We start from the raw sequence: 23,712 nt of genomic DNA, 5'->3' as shown, positions 1-23,712 counted from the left end.
CCACAAGCTAAGCGGTGAGTGTCTGAGTGCTTTTTCTGTTAAAAATCAGGTTTCGATACCCAAGGTGGGCAGATGATGCATTGTGTATCTTTGTATTTAACAACAAAACAAACAAGGTTATTTTTACTTCAAAATGTCAGCAAAATACAGTCCCAAACAAAACAATCAAGCGAGTGTTTCAGCTGAAGCATTGTTTTGTCAATTTTTTTCTTTTCGAGTGTGTCGGTTTTTAAAGGACAGATGGCGAAGTATACAAATGGCGCGAATTACAGTGTTACTGTTAGAAGTTGGTATTAGAATGTTAATATACATGCAGTGAGTTAGTAGGACTTGATTTATTATAAATTTTAGAAAAATTACATTTCAAAACAAAAGTGTGCTGTGTTGCAAATAACGATACTTTTGCTCTTGTTTGTTATGAAGCTCTAAGATATATCTACTCGTAGCAGAACTGATTAAATCTAATATAAATTTCCTGGAAGCAAACCTAACGTTCTGTACAACTACAAATGCTACAATGGATACACATATTTTGATACTGTGTAAAGGTAAGAAAGTAAAAGTTATTTATCTTATTATTTAATTATGTGAGATGAATTAAATAGATTCAAAGACGTAAGAGGAAAAAGCTGAAACTTAAAAGTACAGAACTGTATTTTAATTAAAGTTTTACTATCCATACCAGCCATCTTAAGAATACATTTTCACTTCAGGTGGATTTCTCGTCATCATGAAAAGCTGAGAAAGATAATTCCTATAAGAAAATAAGTTCATTAAACTCGAAGTACAAGTTAAACAGCGATTAGCCTAACGTAATGTTTTCAATATACCAAGGTTATATTTCTAGTATTTAGTATTAGAACTGTCATTGACAGTGTCAGCAGCAAGCATACTAATTATAAGGTGTATTTAATTATAATAGCGCATTACAGCCGACATGGTTCTGCAAATAGAAAACACGGCCTTAATACCCCTTCTGACAGCACTGCTGTTTGTACTAGTAATAGCATTACTAATGTTATTCATTTATTGTTGCTGTAGAAATTAACTTTGGTAGTGAAATATTCTAGAAATATGTAACTACCTGTAAAGGTTAAATGGTTCATATTGCATACTGTGTTATTACTATTGTCTGCATGTTTTCTGTTTAAGATGATACATTGTGTTCTTTTAGTTAGTTTAGTTTGAAATTTCATACAAAGCCACACAAGGCCACTTGTAATAATCGTCCATAATTTTAAGTAATAGACTAGAGAGAATGTAGTTTGTCGACACTACCAACTCTTTAGCTACTGTTTACAAATGAGTAGTGGGATTAAGTGTTGCATATAATGTTCCATGGTTGTAAGAGTGAGCATGTTGAAGGATGAGAAATGGCACCTCAACTCTCAGTTGCAAACTGAGTGACCTAATTACTGGACCAATTATTGTAGAAATGACAACACTGTAATACAGGTGTAGCAGTAGCTCCCATTTGCTAAGGTGAAGTTCATACCATGGAGCATTTATTAGTTCATAATTGGAAAAAAACAACAACAAAGTCTTTAAAATTACACTATAGTAAATATATAATCAATTTGCAAGTTTCTATTATATGTGTGTTATTTTATTTATGTATTTTAATGAAGAAATAGTATTGTTTTGGGTAAATATTTTTATAGCATATAATTTGATTTAAATTTTTCCTCCTCTAAATTTTAGCATTGTTGATGAGCACTACTTTTAACAAATAGTAACAGACTATAAAAATAATAGCACCATCAATAACCTTCAGACATTTTCAGATTAACTGTGATACCCAGATTTTGACAAGATATTCAAGCTACCAAACACTAAGTGTAAGTAATAAAATCATGGTGTACCATCAGATGGTGCATTCTTTATAAACATTCTTCATAGCCATCTTTACACTGACAGTTGATTGATAAAATGTGCTAATCTTTGACCAATGACTTAGCATCACAGGGTTGTAAATCAACCAATTACAAATTATCCTCATAATTGTGAATACTTTATAAGGTGATAATAGACATAACATTATAAACAAATAATCAAATCAAAACAAACACTGTTGAGAATGTTTCTTTGAGAAATAACCAGAAAAATAAATGAATTTGTTATTGAAATAAAAAATTTATTTTCTACAGCACAGTTGGAATCAGCAGAAAATAGGTTGATTCACACAACAGTCTCTTTACAGTGATTACAGTTTACACATTTCTTGGTGTTATGTTTATTATGTGTGAAAAACATAATGATTAATGTCTATTGCTTGTCTTTTGCAAAATGAATTATAACTTGGTTTCAAAATTATTTTAAATTTATCAGTTGTGCTTTAACAACAATTTCATTATTTGCTTTGAATAGTTTACAAAATACAGCTTTTTTGATGAATAAAATATTTTATTAAACAAGTTACATGTTTTATATTTCTTGCTCAAAAAGGATCTCAGTTTAAGTTGTTTTCAGAGTGTATTTCATAAGCATTTAACTAAAAAAATCCTCAATGAAATATGTTGACTTCAAACACTTAATGAGTTACAGCTTTCTAATATTGTGCATTTTTTCTTCATAATTCTTGACTTAATAGGATTCCATTCTTAAGATATTACTTTATGTACTTGTAATATATAACAATAGTATGACAACAGAGGACTATTTGGTTGGTTTTACAAAGCTCTCCTTACATATCCACTTGTGAGAAAGTAAGACTGTAAACCCATCAATAAACTCTTGTAAAGTGCCAACCTTCACTATTGCCAGTAGTAACACACTCCTTGAGTCAGTCATCCTGTTATGTAAATAAAATGTATTAACTGAAGCCAAGTCTGTTTTTCCAAATCCTAAACTTGTGTCCTCTATTTGTATTGTCTTCAGATGCTGTTATCCCATCGATCCACCAGATCAGAGATTTGCAACAGGTGGCACGCAGGCTGCATGGTTTTATGTGGCCTGCGAAAGTCAATTGAAACATAACCTACTTTTATAATATTTTTTTTTGTAATGAAGAAATGAAAAATTCTTACTTGTGAGGTAAAAATGCATGAAAGCTCCAACTAGTATTCACTAATGAATTTTAAAATTTATTTTGTCAGCACCTATATGTTTATTAATTATGCCTCTATAATTTTACAGTAATAACTTGATAGTAAGAGCTTTTAAATTATGTCACATACACCTCAACATAGTATACCATCATTCCCCCTGCTAGATAAAGTGGATTCACTGAGTTATATACTCCCTCCCTTCTGCTAGACAAAGTGAACATAGTATACCATCATTCCCCCTGCTAGACAAAGTGGATTCACTGAGTTGTATACTCCCTCCCTTCTACTAGACAAAGTGAACATAGTATACCATCATTCCCCCTGCTAGACAAAGTGGATTCACTGAGTTATATATTCCCTCCTTTCTGCTAGACAAAGTGAACTTGCCCAGCTGGTGGCTGTTGCCAGTCTGTCTGTTTGCTGTTGTGGTGGTCGATATGTTGTAAATTATCACTGTTTAATTCCATGTTAAATATAAAAATGAACAAACTTTTTAAGAAACGCAAGATTAACAGTGAAAATAGTGTACCAGGAATGTTGGGAACTTGATTATTTAATTACAAACAATATTGGCAAGTTGTAGTGTTTGATTTGTATGCAAATTATATCAATGCCCAAAGAATTCAATGTGAAAAAACATTATTCAACTATGCACGAATAAAAGTATAAAAAGTATGAAGGAAAAACTCAAAGTTCAGATTGTGGATTTCAGCAAGAAATTAAAACAACAAACGAATATGTTTAGCAAGTTGTCAGAAAGCCAGACATCTACTTCATATGCTTCATACATCATTTCTCTTGACCTTGCAAGGGCAAAGAAACCTTTTATTGATAGCAGTTTAATAAAGAAATGTGCTGTTGAAATGGCAAAGGTGTTTTGGGATGCCAAAACTGCTGAGAAATTTTAATCAGTGCCACTTTCCAACCAAACCATACAAAGAAGGGTCACTGATATGGGAGAACAATTAGAAAACTCGCTTGTTGGACTGGGAAAAAAAGTACTTATTTCTCTCTGTCTTGACGAAAGTACTGATGAAGCAGATGTTAGTCAGCTGTTAATATTTGTATGTGTTGTTGAAGATATTTCAAAGAAAGAGGTATTATTGAATGTATGAGCTCTTCATGGGGCCGCAAAAGGAAAGGATATCTTCAAGGCAGTGAAAAATTCAGTTGATAAAATCGGAGGTTTCAATAAGTGTTCAGCAATAGTGACAGATGGCACACCTGCAAAGATTGGAAAAAATTAGGCTTTGTTGGTTTTTTTAAGGAAAATTAAGTAACTTGCCCAACATTTCATTGTGTTATTCATCAAGGAGCTTTGTGGTGGAAATCAGTGAATCAAAACAAAGTTTTAAATTTGTTAAAGTTATTTACCTGATAAGAGGAGGAAACAAAGCTTTTTTACATTGGCAGCTAAAGCAATTCTTGGAGGATATGGAAGCAGCATATATTGACTTTAAAACCAAGTAAGGTGGCTCAGTGCCCGAAAGTGTTGTGAACAATATTTTGGAATAAGGAAAGAAATCCCTGTATTCCTCAATCAATTTGTTTCATCAGATACAACACAATTGGAAGAAGAGCTCAAAAGTAAGGATTTTCTGATACAACTGGCTTTTCTCGTAGACATCACCACTCACCTTAACGATCTCAACCTAAAGCTCGAGGGGCAGAACTAGATGATATCAGATTTAATGGGAAACATAAATGGGTTTCAAAAGAAGTTAAGAATTTTCAAAGTTTACTTAGAAAACAATGACTTGGGCCACTTTCTGAGTTGTCAGTAATTAATAGAACAGTTCAAAGATGATGAGTCACTTGATTTTTTAGAATTTTGTGTAAATTTTGAAGATATTATTGATGTGTTTAATGCAAGATTCGAAGAATTTGAAATTATAAAAAGCAGGATAGAGCTGTTCAATAATCCTCTTTGTGTTAACAGAAAATCAACAAGCTGATGTTCAACTTGAATTATGTGATTTGCAAGCTGATCCCTTTCTGCAAACCAGACAAGAAGAAGGACCAGATTTCTTTAAACTACTTTCAAAAAATCTATTTTCAAATCTGTGTACTTTGGACAGAAAATTCCATCAATGTTTGGTAGCACATATATATATGTGAAAGTGTGTTCTCCACTATGAAATTCATTAAGAACCACAACAGATGTCGCCTCACAGATTCTTCTCTACTTCACCTCTTAAGACTAGCAATGACAGAACTCCATGTCAACAAACCTGCTTTGGTCAGTGTTGCTGAACGACCTCATAGTTCACATTGAAACTTTTATGTACTTAGTTTATTAAATATCATAGATATGTTTGCTATTCTAATTTCTTTTATATGCAGCATTTTTTCAATAAAATTATTCATTACATAATTGAACATGTTTAAGTTATATTTTCCTTTTATTTTCACAATGAAATACATCTTTTTTTGAAAATATGTCCATCCAAATATCATGTAACATAAAGTAAGTCCCATTCAGATTAACTCCTTCCCCAATCATAACTCATTTTACTATGTTGAAAGGACATAAATTAACCCTACCATGGATCTATTACTCTTTATTTTGCATTATGTAATACACTAACAAGCCCTAATTTGACAAAAATATAATGCCGCCCACCACTAGACTTGTGACTGTAGTTGTGGCCCTCGGGCACTCTTACGTTGGAAACCCCCTCACTAGGTAATTTTGCTTATTTTAGTACTATTATCTCTTAACTCCCAACCTTCCTTATAAAACTTAATTATTAAATCCACCTCCAAATGTTCAACAGCTCTTTTTCTTAAACTTTTGTAGAATTGCATTATAGATGACAGATTCTTCCCCACATTCACCACCCTATTGAAAGAAAAAATCCTCAACTGGAGATGAGTTTGACCTTTCCAGATCTTAAATTTGTGAACTCTTGTTTGACCTACCATCCTTAGAATTTAACAAACAAAAAAGGTTGATCTATTTACTTGATAGTTTTGAATTTTTCAAATCATTTTTGGGCCTTCTCTTTACATGAGAAAAGTAATTAAGAAATAAGAATCTGTCATCATAGTTCAACCTATCTATCCAAGAAATAATATCCTTGTGACCTTTCTCTGAATTATATCTATCAACTCAATGTACTTATTACAATATGGAGACCAAAACTGCATGCAGTGCTCCAGATGATGCCTGAATAGTGATTAATGATACTGTAGCCATCTGAGACTGATAATCAGTATATTCAACCCAAAATTTACCATATGTAATAGAACACTGTCACGAAGGCTTAAGAATTCAGCCAGTGCCCTGAGTCATTAATTTCATGAACATAATTAAAAGCATTCCAATCTAAAGTTTATCATTAACTTGTAGTGGTAATCCCAGTGCATAACATTATAATTATATGTTATAATTATATACCATTTGTCATGTATTTACCTAACAATCAACTAATCTAAGTTTGTGCAAAATCAAATCATTTCTGACTGAAGATGTTTGTATCTTCTGTAAACTTAATTAACAGTGTTTCAGTAATGTAAATGAGGAAAGCAGTGATCCTATCACAGGTCACACTATTTGTAACATTAGTTTGTCTGAACTCTGTTAACTTTTCCCATCCTTCCACATAGCCTGTCTTAAATCCATTTAAATAACTTATCCAGCTGCATGACTGAGGTAATTTTTCTGCACTGGTACTCTATGTGACACCTTAAAAAAGCTTTTGATTATTATGTTAAAACTAAATCATTTCTTTCATCCTCACTTAGATAATAAATTGTCAATCAACAGATTAATAAGGTAGGGGCTCTTTCTTTTCAACCTGTTTTGTCCTGTTTTGATTTTACTTTATTTAATAAGAAGGAATATGGTTGTCTTGATTAAAAGGAATAATTAAAATGATGGTCAGTAGTGTGTTCTTGAAGTTCTAAGGCAGGGATAGCATATTAAAAGCATTTACATCTTAAGTTTAAAATCTTCTGTAATGAATATGATAGATGCCAATAATCTTAGGATCCAGGACAATTTCTTATTTTCATGATCACTGACTTGTGCTCTAAAACAAAACTTATGATGTTACATTCCTGTTCATAAGTACAGTATTGCAAAAATTTGGGATTACTTTAATAAAATATAAGATGCATACTTTATGAAAAATTAGAACAAGACTTGAATGCAGTAATCAAATGAAGTCGACCACCAAAATTTCTTCAGTTTTTCTAAATATTTAAGAAATGTGTTTGAACAATGTTTCAGTTGTGGGTGGTTGCTCTATGTTTTTCTTTACATGAAGTAAACCATCATTTTTTGTTTTATGTTCAGACAAATTTTTTCATATAAATGTCTTGCATTTTCCAAAAAATAAACTTTTTAGTCTCTTGTATTCAACTGAAAAAATGTGTTTGACAAATGCTTTATTGCAATAGAACCATTTCTTTCTGATGAGATTCTAATTTTATGCAACAATGTTTAATTTCTTATCCTGAAAAATACAAATTATAATTACCAAATTACCTACCTAAATTTTCATTTGGAAACATTCTTTTGAACTAATTTTCCTCACATAGTCAAATTCTTGCTTTAAAACAGGCAAACAAACTTTCAAAATGCTTCAAAAAAGTAATAAAAAACAGATAAAAACACAGATCATATAAAAATATTTGGGTGAGACATTGTCCTTTATTTTCAAAACCTGATGAGACATTACCAGTATTCCCACAATCTCAAGTTCTTTGAAAGAGAGGCAGAAATAGTTAAATGTAAAGCATGGTTATTGTACGACTCTCAGTTGGGTAAAGACTGGTTAGGGTAGCTATGATAGGTCAAGAGTTTAGGTTTCAAAATAAGGTGTAAGCTTGTAAAATTTATAGACAACTACACACTAACTCCTTTTCAGAATTGCGAAGCTTATTGTTGTGCTGTTCTTGATAATGGACTTCAGTAAAACATCATTAACCATTGTTTTAATCATTCATTTTAATTTATACTGCCATATTTTGACTTAATAATAAAAGTAAAACCTGACAAAATTGTTTTACAAAGGAAAAATTTTGCCTGTCAAGTTTTGTTGAAGACTTTATTTCTTATCTGAATAATGATGAAAAGTAGATTTAAGTTGACTTTTCAGAAAGCTTTTGTAAGGAGCTGCATATAATATTAATTAAGTTAAATGTGATTTAGAAAACCAAAAAATGATTGTCATGACAATTCTTTTTTCATCTAGCAACTTGTTACTCTCTCTGGCAAAACTTGAAATTATGTACATCAATCATACCTTTATTACAGAAGAATTTCTGAACTTATGTTATGGTGCTTGTCCTGCTAGAGAAGTTAAAGAAATGCCACATACCATTTTGTAAAATATTTCTTATGATAGTTACTGCCATATTTCTTTCTAACAAAGCAAAACTTACCAGAATTGTTTTGCTTGTTTTTAATATTTTTTAGCTGGTGACTTCATTTCTTATCTGAATGAGGATAAAAAAGTGGATTTATTTTGTAGGACCCATGGTCATGTTTATCACAAATTCTGCTATCATAACTCCGTAAATAAAATAATAGAGATTAAAGATTGGTAACTGACATCAAATGTGCCTGATACAAAGGGGGAAGGTTTTGTCTGAAAAACAGTTGTAGGTAACTTGGATCATTATTCTACAGTAGCAAAAATTTCTGTTGCAGCACAATAATGACACTTACTACTTGTAAAACTTTGCACTATTTTTGAAGTAATTTGCAACAGTATTTCCATTGGATTATCTCCAAAAGTTAGTATGAACATTTTTTGGTGAAAGAAGTATTATAAACATGGTAAATCAAGTAGTGCTAGAATTTTTGAAGTATATATAGATACTAACTTTGTACTCTCATCAGGTTAAAACTTTAAAATATTCATAGTCTGTATGTTTGGGACAAATATATAGCCAATAGTTCAGTTTAATAGACAATGGAATGTTCATGGGATAAGCTCCAGAGGTAGGTCTCGTACAAAACAACCGTTCCGAAAGATTGGGCTGCTTATCTCTGCAACAGTGGAACAGGAGGTCTTTTGTTATCTCACCCACAAACTTTTTGTGATTTGCATTAAGAGGATGGGGTTGTACAACACTTAACTTGGTCATGTTATTGGTAAGATGGAGTTGTACATCACTCAGTTTGATCATGTGTTTACAAGACATTGATGATCCATGCAGGCATGAAGATGCTAATGTGAATGTTGTTGCATTTGCGAGGTCCAAGTTGCACAACCTACACGTTTTGGAACTCTGGCTAACATTTAGTGTTGGTTGACACTACTATTTTATTACTGCTTGCATCATTGCCTCAAATGTGTACCCATAAAAGGTTGTGATATTACCTCAGCTTCTGTTGGAAAAGGAGAAGAGAACAAGACGTTTGAACAGTGTTTTTTGACATATCTGCATTTGAATTTTTCTCAATATGTCTTCCATGTGCAGCATGTTAGGTGAGCCACTATCCAGGCTTGCTATGTCTTGAGCCAAATTTTGTGTCTACAGCCAGACTTTCATTTTTTTGGTGACTGGAGTTGGAAACAAACTGAACATAGATGAAGGCCCAAAGTGGATACTCTTTCCTAAATCCTACAATTTTTGTCAGTAAGTCAACAATATGTATGCACAATAACGTACAGAGGACAGTGTAAATGCTTTTGGATCAATATGAGCTGCACAACTGGATAATGCAGCACATAATAGAACTAGTATTTTGAATACATTTGAGATGTCTTGATAATTGAACAATGTTAATGATGTAAATTGAGTTAAAATCTGTTGTCTCACTAAAAGTTTTAGAAGAATATATATGTGTATGTTCTTACCTCATTACACTAACCTTAAAGCCATTTCAGCAATTATTTCATAAACATGCTATTTACTTTTCCCCCATCTGTACTGCCCTCAGGTCATCAATTTTTCATGGCTCATATTCCTGAATGAACTGCCATTCCTCACCTCTATAATTGATTGTATTCTGATAATTTGTTATATCCAGTGGGGCCTTTGAAGTGTCATGTTGCCTCTCAGAATGCTTTTAGATGTGCTATGATTTTTTATTCTTTGTGATCCTTCAGTTCCTATGATTAATCCATGGCTACTTTGTTGAGGTGAGTACAAAAATTGATTCATATCACTTATTCTGGGCTCTCTTTAGAGTTGAGGAAACTTCTGTAAGTCATGCTTCACCAGATTTATCATATCTTTATCTCCTTTACAGCTTGAATTGAATTGCTATGGCTCTAAACCTTAAAACAGATCACCTTTTTTGACCAGACTGGATTCTACCTACAGAGTGGTCACTCCACTCTCATTTTCTCATTGGGCATGCTCCTAATACCTTTGCCACTGCTATCAACACCAAACTTCCATTTATCTGATTTTCAGTTCCTTCTTAATCTCTGATGGTTGATGCTTTCAGCCAAGACTTTTCTCACCTTTTTCTGAATGTCTATTTCATTCTTCATCTTGTTCCTTTTGTCAAGGCCTTTATATATAACACTCCTCATTGGGTCCTGTTGCTGGTTCCTCTTCTCTTCATTTGGCTTTGAAATCCCCTTATCCTCTGCCCTTTCCCCCTTTCTTGCTCCAACCTTACGTGGTGTCACCCTTTCTTCTTGTGTCGAATTTGTTTACTCCACTTCCTGGTGGGCTGGACTTTTGAATTGTTTTGCCTTCTTATCCCGTTCCTGTCATCTTTGAACTTTGTCACTGGAAGTTGCAAGTTCTTTATAGTTGTTCCATCTGCCATTTGCAACTCCCAGGTTTTCTTGACATTGTCCATATTTTGGCCTTTTTCACATAATTGTTCAATTACGGATTTTCAGTCTCTGCCATAACTGATTAGTGGACAAATTTGTCAATTACACATATCCTTTTTTGTTACCATCAGGTGTTTCTTTCCTCTGTTTTTTTCCACTTTGTTTGGTCATTCCTTCTTCACTAATCTCTTTGCCTGACTGAGACTTTCATGTAGTTTTACATGCTCTCACACATGTCCTATTTGAAACATTGGCTTCTTGATATCTGTACCATCTTTCTCTAAAGACATTTTTTTTTTCTCCTTTTCAACTGTGGTATCTTTCATTTGGATGTATATGTTGTCAATTCTTTCCACACTCCTTTTCACCATGCTTATTTATTTCTCCTCCCAGATCAAAGTTTTCTTTTCAATACTTCAGCTTATCAGGAAAGTGATCATTCTTTATCTCCTATCTCCTTCTATCTTTTACCTCTATTCTTATTTGGATGTGGACAATCTGCTGTTTCTGGTTTATGTATTATCAGATGGCACGAATGTCTTTTTTTTGTGGTTTCCATCACTGTTTTTATTCTTTATCTGGAGACCTATTGCTTCCTACACTTACTAGATAGGTCTGCCAGCTCCTTATGTTGATGTATTCTTACCTGGATATTGATGCTTGCAGACTTTATCTCACATTTGTCATCTATCTTACTTTCTTGTGTCTCTTTTGCACCTTCAGGTTGACTTATGAATTAATCTAAACACATTCATCTTCATGAACAGTCTTCATGATTTGATAGTTTCATCTCCTTGTTCTTGATATTCTTCAATCTACACACAGTTTTTGAGAAAGAAAAGTACACTGTTTTTTCATTATATTCTTTCACCAGCTATTGATTTTGCCTCCCATGGTATGATTATTTCCTAAGATTCACACTAGGCTGTAGGTTAAGGAAAATGCCCACACCCCATTTGTCCTGGTTCGAACAGTGCCTACTCTTGAGGAAGGGAGTTATGGAAGACCACCTTAATTATCTTCATGGTATTAAACTTACTCATTTGCCCGACCATGCCCGTACCATTCCATGGACTATCACGGAAAACGTCAGCACCAAAGAAGTAACTGACCACTTCTTTGGCTTGCATTTGTTAGCTTTTCAAAATCGTGTTTCACAGTCATCTCTTGCACTGTCTATAGGAAAAATTCTTTCCGGCAGATGTTTAATGGGGATCTGGGCATTTATTTGCATTCAAGTAGAATAAGGATGTCCTTGCCACTTACCAGTTCCTGACTGCTTGGATGGTGTATCTTGTAGAGTTCTTCAGTGATTATGTACAGCACAATACAATATGGTGAAAAGTAGAGCAATGGTGGCACTGTGTAGTGTGAGTCACCCCCAATACAGCTAGTGTATTGTACGAGGGATGGATTCGTATTCCTTGTCTATGTTTATTCAGTTGAGTTAAGTGAGAGAGACACATGCATTTTAAATTCTGATCATGCTCTAATCAAACTTCATCCTTCACTGTCATCTCATGTGTGTTTGCTTAGTTTGTGATGTTAAAATTCCACCCATCAAATTTCCTTTGTTTCATTTGGATCTCTTTTGTGAGTGGTAGTAACATCATGAGGAAAAATTTTATAGTTAGTACTCAAATTCTTTGAAGCCTGGTCATTTTATACATATGCAATTTAAGCCTGATCTTAGACTCTGTGTGATCATTTATTGCTGGACTCTCTTACAGTTTGATTGGTGAGGTGTACATTTTTTGTCTGATTAAAACAAATATCCCTGATGTTAGTCATTTGCAAGATGGAGACAATATTGAACAATGTTATCACATCAGTTCTGAAATTGTTAAGAAATAACTGGAAAATTAAAGAGTAATAAAGTTCCTCGACTAGATAATATTTCCATAAGGAGTTTGAAGGATGTTAAAATGGGAATACGTGAGCCACTTGATAATATTTTTTGTTAGTTCTTGAATAGTGGGCAGGTATCAGCAGGTTGGAAGTTGGATAATGATACCACACTTTTGAAGGGAAGAGATAAAAAATTGTCCAGGTGATTACAAGCCTATTAGCCTTATATCAGTTGCATAAACATCTTTTTGAAAGTATGATAAAATGTGTTTTCTAAGTTCAATGAACAAAATTTTAGAATCAGGTAGCCAACATTGTTTCAGTATCCAAGATCCCAACCCATTGACACACACCCCCAGCAACCAATTAGTAACCCTTATAGAATTCACTACTACCAAAACTATCTACAAATAAATGGCATGAGTATGGAGAATCCCATGTCAACATTTTTATGACACAGATTGAATCACAAGCGATCAATTCAGCCTTCTATCCACCACTATACTGGTACAGGTATGTTGATAATACAATTGCTAGATTTGCATCTACAAGAACTCAACATATTAAGAAACCATATAAACACAGCCACAAAACTATGTTCACCAGATGAAATTAACTATGCATTAGACAAAATAAAATGACACTTTTCCTCAAAAACCATGGAACAAATTATACACGCGCACACCTAGACCAACAACAAACAAACAACAATAAATCCCAAGATACAACAAACTACAAAACCTTATACTGTTGCATACCATATGACCCCGACATCAGCGAAAAAATAATAAACATTTCAAAAAAACTTAAAATGCAACATTCCAGTAAATATCAAATTTATTCAAAAACCAGGTAAAAACTAAAGTCCATTCTACGTAAAAACGACACTGACAAATACAACACCAACATAATTTATAAAATACAATACAACAACTGCCATGACTTCTATACTGGGGAAATAAGCAGAAACAATGGAAACTAGATTCATAGAACACAAAAACACACTTTCACATGTTTTTGAACACTGCAAATCAAATAAACACAACACAACCATAGAAAACACCCAGATATCAAGTAGGGAAACAAATATAAACAAACACAAATTCAAATAAACCCTACTTATACAACAACGAAAACCAAAATTAAACGAATATAAAGGAACACCTTTCTACGTATACTAATTAATTTATACTCTTGTCCATAAGAAAAGTCACACTAAAACTCTCTCTTTTTTTAATCTGAAGATGACCTAGGAAAGTTGAAATATTGTTCTCTCCTTATCAATAAAGTGTTAATACCCATACCAGCCATTCTGAGATCAAATTTGCTCTTGGATAGAAAGATGGCTGGATGGAAGAAGGTAGAGGGTTTTTTTTTTTTTAAATGGAGTTCAATCAAATTTGATTGATGTCACAAGTAGGCATACCTCAGAGTTTGGATGTATGCTGTTATTGATTTACACAATAATATGGATAAAGTAATGATTAAATGATGCTTAAAATTGCTGATGGTGTTAACCATACATTAACCTATTTTGCATATGTTGCAACCTCTCTACATAATTACATTCAAAATCCAATTTATCTACTTTGATATTAATGTATTGCATTAAACCTAATGTCAAAACATAATTAATAAATAAAAATGTTAATATTATACCATATTTAAGTTTCTAATTTTATGTGGAAGTATCTTTAAAAAATTCTCAATCTTCCTTAGTTATAGAATCAATAATTTACTTTCTAAGTCTCTCTTTGTATTTAATTTATTGACCTTTCCTTTCAGAAGTACACAATTTAATATAAGCTGCTTATTATAATATAATTATTATTTTGAACAGAGTGAAATGTTTATAGCCTTCATTCTTTGTGTGCAAGGCCATAAACTAGAAAATCACTCACTTGACATGCCAATCTGCCACATCCTCTATTTCACAAATTGCTGTTAGTCCTTTGTAACATTTAATACTACATTATATATAACCAATAAAAAGTTAAAGTTTAAATTACATGTATTGTTTCCAAAACATACCTCCTCTCACACTACAGCTATTCTTGACTGCCAGCATTTCTTCATTTGTCTATCAAAGCATTGGTCTGATTATTTTCTTGCTTGCTCCATTCTTTTATATCACACTTAATTGCCCTAAGTGATATTTGTCTCGTTACACTCTCCATCTACATCAGTTGGTATCCTGGTTCTTCATGTAAACATCTTAATCAGATAAAGTTACCACTTTTGCTTGACAGTATCACTAATGGGTTTTCCAGTGCTGTAATTTTTCAGAGATACTTTTAGCATTCTTCATGTCACTTGGTTTATTTTTTTAAAAGAAAAATTTCTAATCAAACTAATTTTCAGTGATTTTGTTTATTGTGATATTGAAAAATATATTTAATTTGGTGTTTTTTGGAAGGTGAGGCTCTGAGGCTGCAATTATGGGTGCTTCTTGATGTTCCGGAAAGAATTTAGAATAGTTTTTTGCTGCAACTTCCTTTGGCCTGTTAGCTTTTCAGTCTCTTCGTGGGACAGTGGTAAGTTTACTGATTTAAAACACTGGAATTTCAGGTTCAGTTTTCCAGATAGCTCAATGCTGGTTTGCTCAAACGAAACAAACTTACCTAATTAAATGTTGTCCCAAACAATGGTAATAAATACAGTCTTTAAAAGAAATACACAAGCAGGCCACTTTCGGATAAGCTGCTTCAAAAGTGTTTTCTTCATTTGGTTCATTAAGGGTATGATGTTTTGGGTCTTTTCCCTGATTACTTTTGAGCCTGCACACCTTACTTGATGGCTGAAAGGCCTGGAAGCAAATATTTAGTTTTTTTCTCCATCTATAACATTGTGTTTTATGCAAAGAGCTTTGCTACTCAGTAACATGAAGGAACAGTTATGACTTATCCATCAAGGTTGTTGGAACTATGTGATTTAGCCAACCACTGCTACATGAAAACTCATCCCAACTCTTAAATAATGCATCTGTTTCTCAAACGTAAGGGTTCTAAGGTGGAGTTTGTAGTTAACCTGAATAGGTCAATGGCCTCTGGTGGGATAGTGGAAAGTTTATGGACTTACAACTTTTAAAATCCAATGTGTTTTTCCTGACAACAAACTGTTGGAAGGTTCTCAGGATCAGCAATTTCACTGAAGACAAGTTGAACTCATTGTAAGCATGCACACATGCTGTTACATTCATCTTTGTCATTGTTGATGTGTCATGTTTCATTGCACTTACAAAAGATTATACATCTGTGCCTCTTCAAGGGTCCTGACCACCTGGCATTAGCCTCTTCTTACATTGGTACCAAAATAGATTCTTTTCATATCCAAGGCTTCTGCTGCTTGGTCTGAATGCTGCCAGCAGCATCAGTGATCATTTTCTACCTTCAGGTTCTGTGGCAACTTAGCCCTAAGAATTTTTGGACGTGTAGTAACCTTAACCAAGGATCTGTGGGAACTCCATATCCTTAAATAAGGGTTAGTCACTTACTTTACACCTTCCTTGTCATTATCAATCAAACCTGTAGCATATCCATTACCTGCAGATCTTCAGACTTTAGAACTTGTGGCTATCAGAGTTTGGTTGGTGTTGGGGTAAGAAGAGTACTAGTTCTTTCAGGGCTTTATTTCCATCAATTATTGGTCCTAAGAAGACAAGGAATTGGTGTCTAGTTGTTAATCTTTCTCATCTGTATCAATACTTAGATTTTCTAAGGTACACAAGTTGCTCATTCCTCATTCTGAGTTTCCATTTATTTTGCTGGGATTGTGGATGTCCAAGTTTTTTGTAGTTGGTTCCATTTTGCACATTACCACAGTGGTGGTACACCAACACTATCAGCATTTTTTGTGCACAAGGGTCAGGTGCTGCAGTTCGAGGTTTTTACCATCAGACTAGCATCAGTGTCACATTGGTTCTATTGAATCATATAAGCTTTTTTCATCACCTTCATTGCCTAGCACTGTGCACCATTGGATCAAAAGTGAAACAATTTGTAAGTAGGTCAAATGCATGTATGATGCTGAGATGTAGCGTTGAAGCTCAGTATTATTGAACAAATTAACTTGTCCATGGCACTGTGCTATTGATCTTCTTGAACGAGTTATCTCATCTGTGGCACTGAACAGGTTAAACCAAGACAGATTGTTCTAACAAAATAGTTGATTGGTTATGCCTGGTTTTGGCAAGGGATGCATTCCATTAGGATATAACAGATTTACAATTCTTGGCATTCTCTTCAATTGTCATGTTACTCAAGGTATTAGCAATGATTTGTTCCATTCCATTATTGGGTCCTGTTGATAGCACTAGATTTGCATCCTGTTCCTGTTTCTGCAGTACATTCATAAGTGGCTACTTCTTCTATTTCATCTTTAGTCACCTCTGTGGAGGCAGCATGATTTGACGTGGCACACCCAGCTATCCAGAAGTTAAGCTACAGGTATGGAGGTTATGCAGTTCTTTGCATAGTACAAGCATTTAATTTTTAAGGTTACTATGTGTCTTTCTCGGTTTTTGCTTTGTTCTGTGATGGATATTTAGCTACAAAAATGACACACATTGACAATGGTGGATTGAGAAGAGGTTGAATCCACTTCAATCTTAAGTGCCAACCATAACATGTATTTCGATCTGGCTATTTGGGAAATATTTTTGCATCTTCCTTGTAAAAGATGGCCATATTGACTACCATCTGATACAACAAAATATTTTTTCAGTTCCTTTACTTTCCAAATTCCTCAAGTTAATTTGGGGTCTTTGGGTACTGGTATGTTAAGGTTGCATAACATGCCATTTTTCAACACTTGTTTGTGATCTGAGTCTCGTATGTGATGTCTCGCCTTTACCTGAAAGTTTATTTTTTGTTGCTGCTGACCTATGGACATTGCCAGTTAGAATAGTTTGTGCTGACTGTCCACAGGATGTTGTATCATTTAACTTTCATTCCTGGACTGGTCCTTTTTACCCAAGACACAATCAGGATTGGGGATAAATTATTTTTCCTGTTTTATGCCATCACAATTTTTCACTTCTGTGACTGATAAGACTTTGGTTCAAATGAAAGTGTTTTGGTTTCTTTATGTTGTGTTATTTAATTGACGAAGGTATTCTCAATAGAAATAGTACATTTTATGGTTTAAGTTAAAATATCGCTAATAATTCCTGAAAGAGTAACTGACATAACACAAGAACTATCAATACGAAAAAATTCTGCATTGTAGAAGATAAGCTACATAAATATCTCTCTCCTTCAGGGAAACCTTGGTTGCATCTTTTATAGTCAGAACATCTGACAACAGAAAGCACATTGAAAGATGTTAAGTAATCAGATCTGTAATTTTCGTAAAATGGTGAATAAATCATGCCTCATACAGATACCAATAATATAGATACACTTGGCAAAATACGTGGAACAAACAACTGAATTGAATCAATGTAAATATCCAGTTACTGTAAAAATTAACACAAACGATCTTCATTAATCACTTATTCCACATCACGTGTAAAGTGATATTACAGATATTTCCTATCCACCGAGAATGAATAAAAATAATCTGGCTTATACCATACATGTTATAACAAAGTGCAGCAACAACCTGAATCACCACTAACAAGTAGATTCTGTTCTTAATAAAAAATTCAAGAGGAACCCTTTTGAAAAATGAAAACATTTTCATCAAATATCACTTTGTACTACATTTGTTTCAGCATTTAATGATGATTAGAATTAACTGTTCTAGTTTCTAAAGCTTTACACTTGACAAAAACTACGTAACATTTTGACAATATGAGGTAATCAATTGCTGTGGTGGGGAAGACAATAGTTTTGATGAAAGTTTATAAAAACTGACCTTTACAATTCAGATAAATAACAAGGAATATAATTTTATTTTAATCAATGTTTCACTTTCACAGATTTACCAGAGTTAATATGTTCAATTATTTGATGTTAGAATATTTGTTAAATTACAAAACTGCTTGTAATGTTCTATTTCTCGAGTCTGCCATAACATGTGTCTAACAATGTATAACTTATTATTTATGTTTCCTTATTGTATTAATATTATAGTTGGTTTAAAACTGTAGAAAATTATGTGTGGTGGTTGTTAATGGAAGAAAAGGAAATGTTGAAGATAGAACCACCACAAAGTTAACTACAGTATGCACACACTTTAATATATGTACGTTTGTTGTTAGTGTTTCAGGTAATGCCCTTTTTCATTTATCTCTTCCTAAATAATAAATTGTTAGATGAAAACACAAAATCAAATGCTGTTTGTCAATACAATGAATAAATGTGCACAACAAAGCTTACTAACATTTGTAACAATAGGAAGTTGTGTGTATATATATATGTATGTAAACAGACACACACCATTCCCTGTATTCACACACACACATATATATATATATATATATATATAAACACACACAGCACTCCCTGTATGTACACACATGTGAACACATTCACTGCTCCCTGTATTTATATATATGTAAACACACACACTGCTCCCTGTATTTATATATATGCATCAATAACTTTTTTTTAAATTTCCCTTCCCTTAGTCTTACTACAAACTACTATTTGAGATTTGTTGTAGCTTCAAAAATATATGTAGGAAATTGGAGAACACATGGGTACAAGTGATCACTGTTGTATTAAGTTTGATATTTTTCCTGGATATTGAATTCAGAATATTTTGATTCCAAATTTTAAAAATCAAATTTTGAAGGAAAGCAACAAGAATTATCCATTGTGAATTGGGCAGCTGTGTTATGCTGAGACACAAAGCAAATATGGAAAATCTTTAAAGAAAAATTTTTCAATATTCAAGGTAAATATTTTCCTTACATAAAGAACAGGGTAGCAGCAAGTAAAACAATGTTGACTCATGAAGAGTATTGGAAGTAAAATTAATGAGAAACAAAACAAATTGAAAATTAACTAATGTAACTTCTCTTATCAATAGGGTGATGAAAATTGTTCCAGTACTTACAGACCCATTTGTCTTACATCAGTTGTAGATCACATTTTGGAGAGTCTGATAAAAGAAAACACTTCAAAAAGTTATTTAACCAAGTTTAGAATTTTATCAGACAGCTAACGTGGTTTCACTGATGGAAAACCTTGCCTTACAAAATCTTCTGGCATTCTTTCAAAAGGTTACTATTTGTGTTGATGAGAGTAAGAGTAGATCAGGAAGAAAGGATTGTCACAAATGTAGTTCAACCAAACTAGATTAATGTCACAAATGAGGTACCTCAGGGTTCAAGTCTTAGGACCTTTGCTCCTTTTGATATGCATCCATGACACAGATGAAAGAATGGTCAATAAATAATTAAATGTGCAGATTACATTAAGGCATAGGGTGTTACTGCCTGTGAAGAGAATGCTGCTGATTTACAGAAATATTTGTATCATTCAGTGAATTGGGAAAATGAATGGCAGATGGGATTTTATTATAATAAATGTAAAATAATGCCACTGGATTATCATTATATGAATAATAATTTGGATGGGAATAATCTAAACAATAGAGAAAAAGGGATCTTAATATAATAGCTGATCAGTCTCAGAAGCTATCCAAGCATTGTGTTATTGCTGGTGGTAGAGCAAATAAAATTTTAGGTTATATCAACAGAGATTTTCAATATCAGTCTAAAGCAGTTATTATTTCATTGTATGATTCATTAGTTATATCATATTTGAAGTACTGTGTTCAGTCTTGGTATCCTTATCTTTGGAAGGGCTTTAAATTTTGAAGGGGTTCAAAGTTGAGTTACTAGAAAGATGTCTAGGATGGAGTAGTCATATGAGGAGTGGCTGAAATCTCTCATTCTGCCTTCTCTTAAAAAAAAAAGAATTGAAGGAGGGATGTGATATGATAGAGGTGTTTAAGATTGTAAAAAGAATTGATAAAGTTGATGCATCATCTTTATTCATACTTAACAGTGAGAATTGTAAGACAAAGGAACCCAAGTATAAACATTGGCAGAGTAGATGTCACCTTTCAGGATATGTTGGAGTGTTTGTTTTTACTACGTCTTAGTCAGTAGTTGTGAATTATGGGTAAAACGTTGTTTGTTTGTTTTTGCCAAACAAGTCATGCATTCTTGTTGAAGAGAAAACAACAGTCATGCATTTTTGTTGAAAAACGAAGCAAGTCATGCATTCCTGTTTAAATACAAAACAAAACAGGTAACGTGTTACTGTTTATTAAAGGCAAAATATTTTGGTTTGGTTTGTTTAGAAGTAAGCACAAAGCTATACAACGGGCTATCTATGCTTTGCCCACTACATGATTCAAAACCCGGTTTCTACCGGTGCGATTCGTCAGATATACTTCAGTGCCACTAGGGTGCAAAAAAAAAAAAGAAACAATTTCAAATTTCCGATGACAGTGCTTGTTGTCTTGAAATCATTTTAGGTGTTATTATTATATTCTCGTTGCAAAGTTGTATAATGAATTATCCAAACTCTGTTTACGGTGGGAAATCTAAAAACCAAATTTACGAAAACGTTACTTCTTTTTTTCTTTGTAACTCTGACGATAACCAAGGAAGGTCAAAACGTTGTTTGTTTCTTTACATAAAAAAAAAGTTCTCAACCCAAACGAACTGTTTTTACATACATATAAAAGTACAGTGCATAATTATCGAAGTTTAATTTTTGTAGAGGATTTTATGTGGTAACTCAATTACAGATTATTAGTTGTCGCGAGAAAATTTCAATCTTTATCTAAAAATAGAGTTTGACGCAATTGTTATTTGCAAATTTTAATTTTAATGGCTATTTAACAGATAAACAACAATATTACTGCTGTAAAATAATGACAAAGGCGAACGTCATATTTTCTGTCGTATGCAATGCGCATGTCTTCTTTTCGAACCTGCGCAGTTGCCTTCGTTTGTTCCTTAAGCTTCATCGTTACGATTTGAAAGATAATCGAACGTTCTAGTTGTAGAAAACAAATTTTTTATAAAGAGTATTTTAAAGGTATTTTTCGCATTAAATCGTATCTTAAGTTAATTAGATTTATTTTAGTTTAGTCTTTTGAATTGTTTTATTGCATCACAAGCCTACAAGTTGTGTTTTTCTTGTGATTCTTACCAATCGAATTACATAATTAGGCCTAATATAGGCCTAATTATATAAATAATATATCTTTAATATAGGCGTGCTTCTAAGCTTTTCGATCTAAGCGATAATTCGTAAGTATCAGTCAGTAGGCCTAAGTATACATGCAAGTATTGTGGCAACAAGATTACTTTGTGACTGCATGTTTATCGCTCTCAGGTTCACGTAATCAGAGATTACCAATTTGCAAATTGAACAGTCCACATAAGTGGTTAGAAAAATCATTCCCCCCATCGGGTGTAAAACATCTACGACCCTGGACTGCCAAGTGCATCATTTTCTTAAGGTTGTACTTAAAAAATGTTGGAATTGAGAGTTTTTCTACACTATTTTTGATCTACTGAATAATTAGTTTCAAACATGTATCTTTTTCCTTAACATCTTCAAAGTTGAGTGTTGCACCATGTTAGGTCATCATCATTTGTGAATATTCTAGCTTTGGCTATTTCTGCTGTAACTTGGGCTAGTTGTCTTCATTCTCATGCATTTCACTTATCACAGTGCTTGCACATGTTCTTTATAAATAAATGGTTTTGTGGATAATGTGTCAGTATTTCTATAATTGTTTAAAGTGGTGCACAACATTTAAGTTATACAGTTGAAGTTTATGGAGTCATCTTGCTGTACAGAACTCCGAACTACAAAATTCCAGCCACCTACTTTGATGCTTCAAATAATAATAGTGTAGATGACAAGTTGTATCACAACAGTTTTACAGAATGACTATACTGAGAGCACAGTTCAAGAAAGCCCCTAACTTCACACAGATTGAGTAATTTGGTTGAATAATATAATAATATATGGTTACCTTTAGCAAGTGTAGTGTGTCTTAAAGTTTCTGTAAATGTCACATTTGGTTATCCAGATTAGCTGTTCAACATTAAGAAAATGAGGGCCATCATTTCAACATCAGGCCAAAGAAGTTTAGCAGGTAAGTACAGAATAAGAATATTAAATATTTCAAGACAAATATTGAAAAAGAAACATGTTTTCCATGTTGTAATGGTACAAGTTTTTCTTGTCATTTTATATATGTGTTTAATAATTTTGATTTAATATCATCATTTCAACTGTTACTTTCTAAAGAAAAATGTGCTTTTGTCTGTTCTACAAAATGTTTTATATGTACATAAAATGTGCTGAATTTATTCTTGTGAATTACTTACCAGAGGGATTTAAAATAATAAATATGAAGTAAGATCTTTCATTTCATTCACCACTTGTTGAAACATTATACCAGTTTTAGGGAATTTAACCCCTCAATTTGCGCTTGTCGAGGCTAAATCATTAGTGGTGAAATTCTCTGAAACTGGTATAACTCACGTGACGAACGGCAAATCAAATATTTGTAGAGACACTGTAGTTAAATGACATTTATAATTGTTTTGAGTCTGATTTTTTTTTAAATATCTAAAAAACGATTTACAGCTAACAGGAGATTATATTCAACAAACAGTTAATTTAGAGCCATTTTTTATGATTGATTGGTCACTAACTACAGTTTGTCATTATCTCATTGAAAACGTAACCTGGCAGATATAAAAGACTGGTTAGTGTAGGTAGTGTTTGTTTGTTCATTTTGAAGGTTAATATTTGAAAAGTAAAAAACATTTGGACATAAGAAAACCAGATTTTCCTTACAATTTACTTTTAATTTCAACAGTGAACAACATTAAAAAATTACCATTTTTGTGTATTCTTTAATTGTTTTTATTATTATTATTTCTGTTAGATTCAGAGTCTGAGTCCAGCACTTATAAAAGTGCTGAAGATGCGAGATCAATATCAAGTGAAATTGATATTCAGATTGAGGAATCCACAGAGGTATTATTACATTGTTCAATAGTTAAAAAGAGTTTATGATTCTGTTTATTATTTATTACATGATGCATGTTTATTAGCACTTCTCCTGTTTTGTCATTA

At 32.9% G+C, this 23,712-nt stretch overlaps 1 long non-coding RNA gene across 3 annotated transcripts; it reads left to right on the top strand.

The window, feature by feature from the left end:
• Positions 1 to 233: 233 nt before the first annotated feature.
• On the top strand, positions 234 to 23,680 carry LOC143242384 (uncharacterized). Of its 3 annotated transcripts, none has more exons than XR_013022590.1 (3): positions 344 to 548; positions 22,655 to 22,720; positions 23,522 to 23,680. It is a non-coding gene; the product is annotated as an uncharacterized LOC143242384 (long non-coding RNA). The 3 variants fall into 3 exon arrangements; XR_013022589.1 differs by lacking the exon at positions 344 to 548 and adding an exon at positions 21,506 to 21,648; XR_013022591.1 differs by lacking the exons at positions 22,655 to 22,720; positions 23,522 to 23,680 and adding an exon at positions 4,987 to 5,426 and having other exon boundaries at positions 234 to 548.
• Positions 23,681 to 23,712: the final 32 nt, after the last annotated feature.

This window comes from Tachypleus tridentatus, unplaced genomic scaffold (assembly GCF_004210375.1).
Source record: "Tachypleus tridentatus isolate NWPU-2018 unplaced genomic scaffold, ASM421037v1 Hic_cluster_2, whole genome shotgun sequence".
Lineage (NCBI taxonomy): Eukaryota > Metazoa > Arthropoda > Merostomata > Xiphosura > Limulidae > Tachypleus > Tachypleus tridentatus.
The sequence above is the reverse complement of the archived record's forward strand: the minus strand, read 5'-3'. Positions and strand labels throughout refer to the sequence as shown.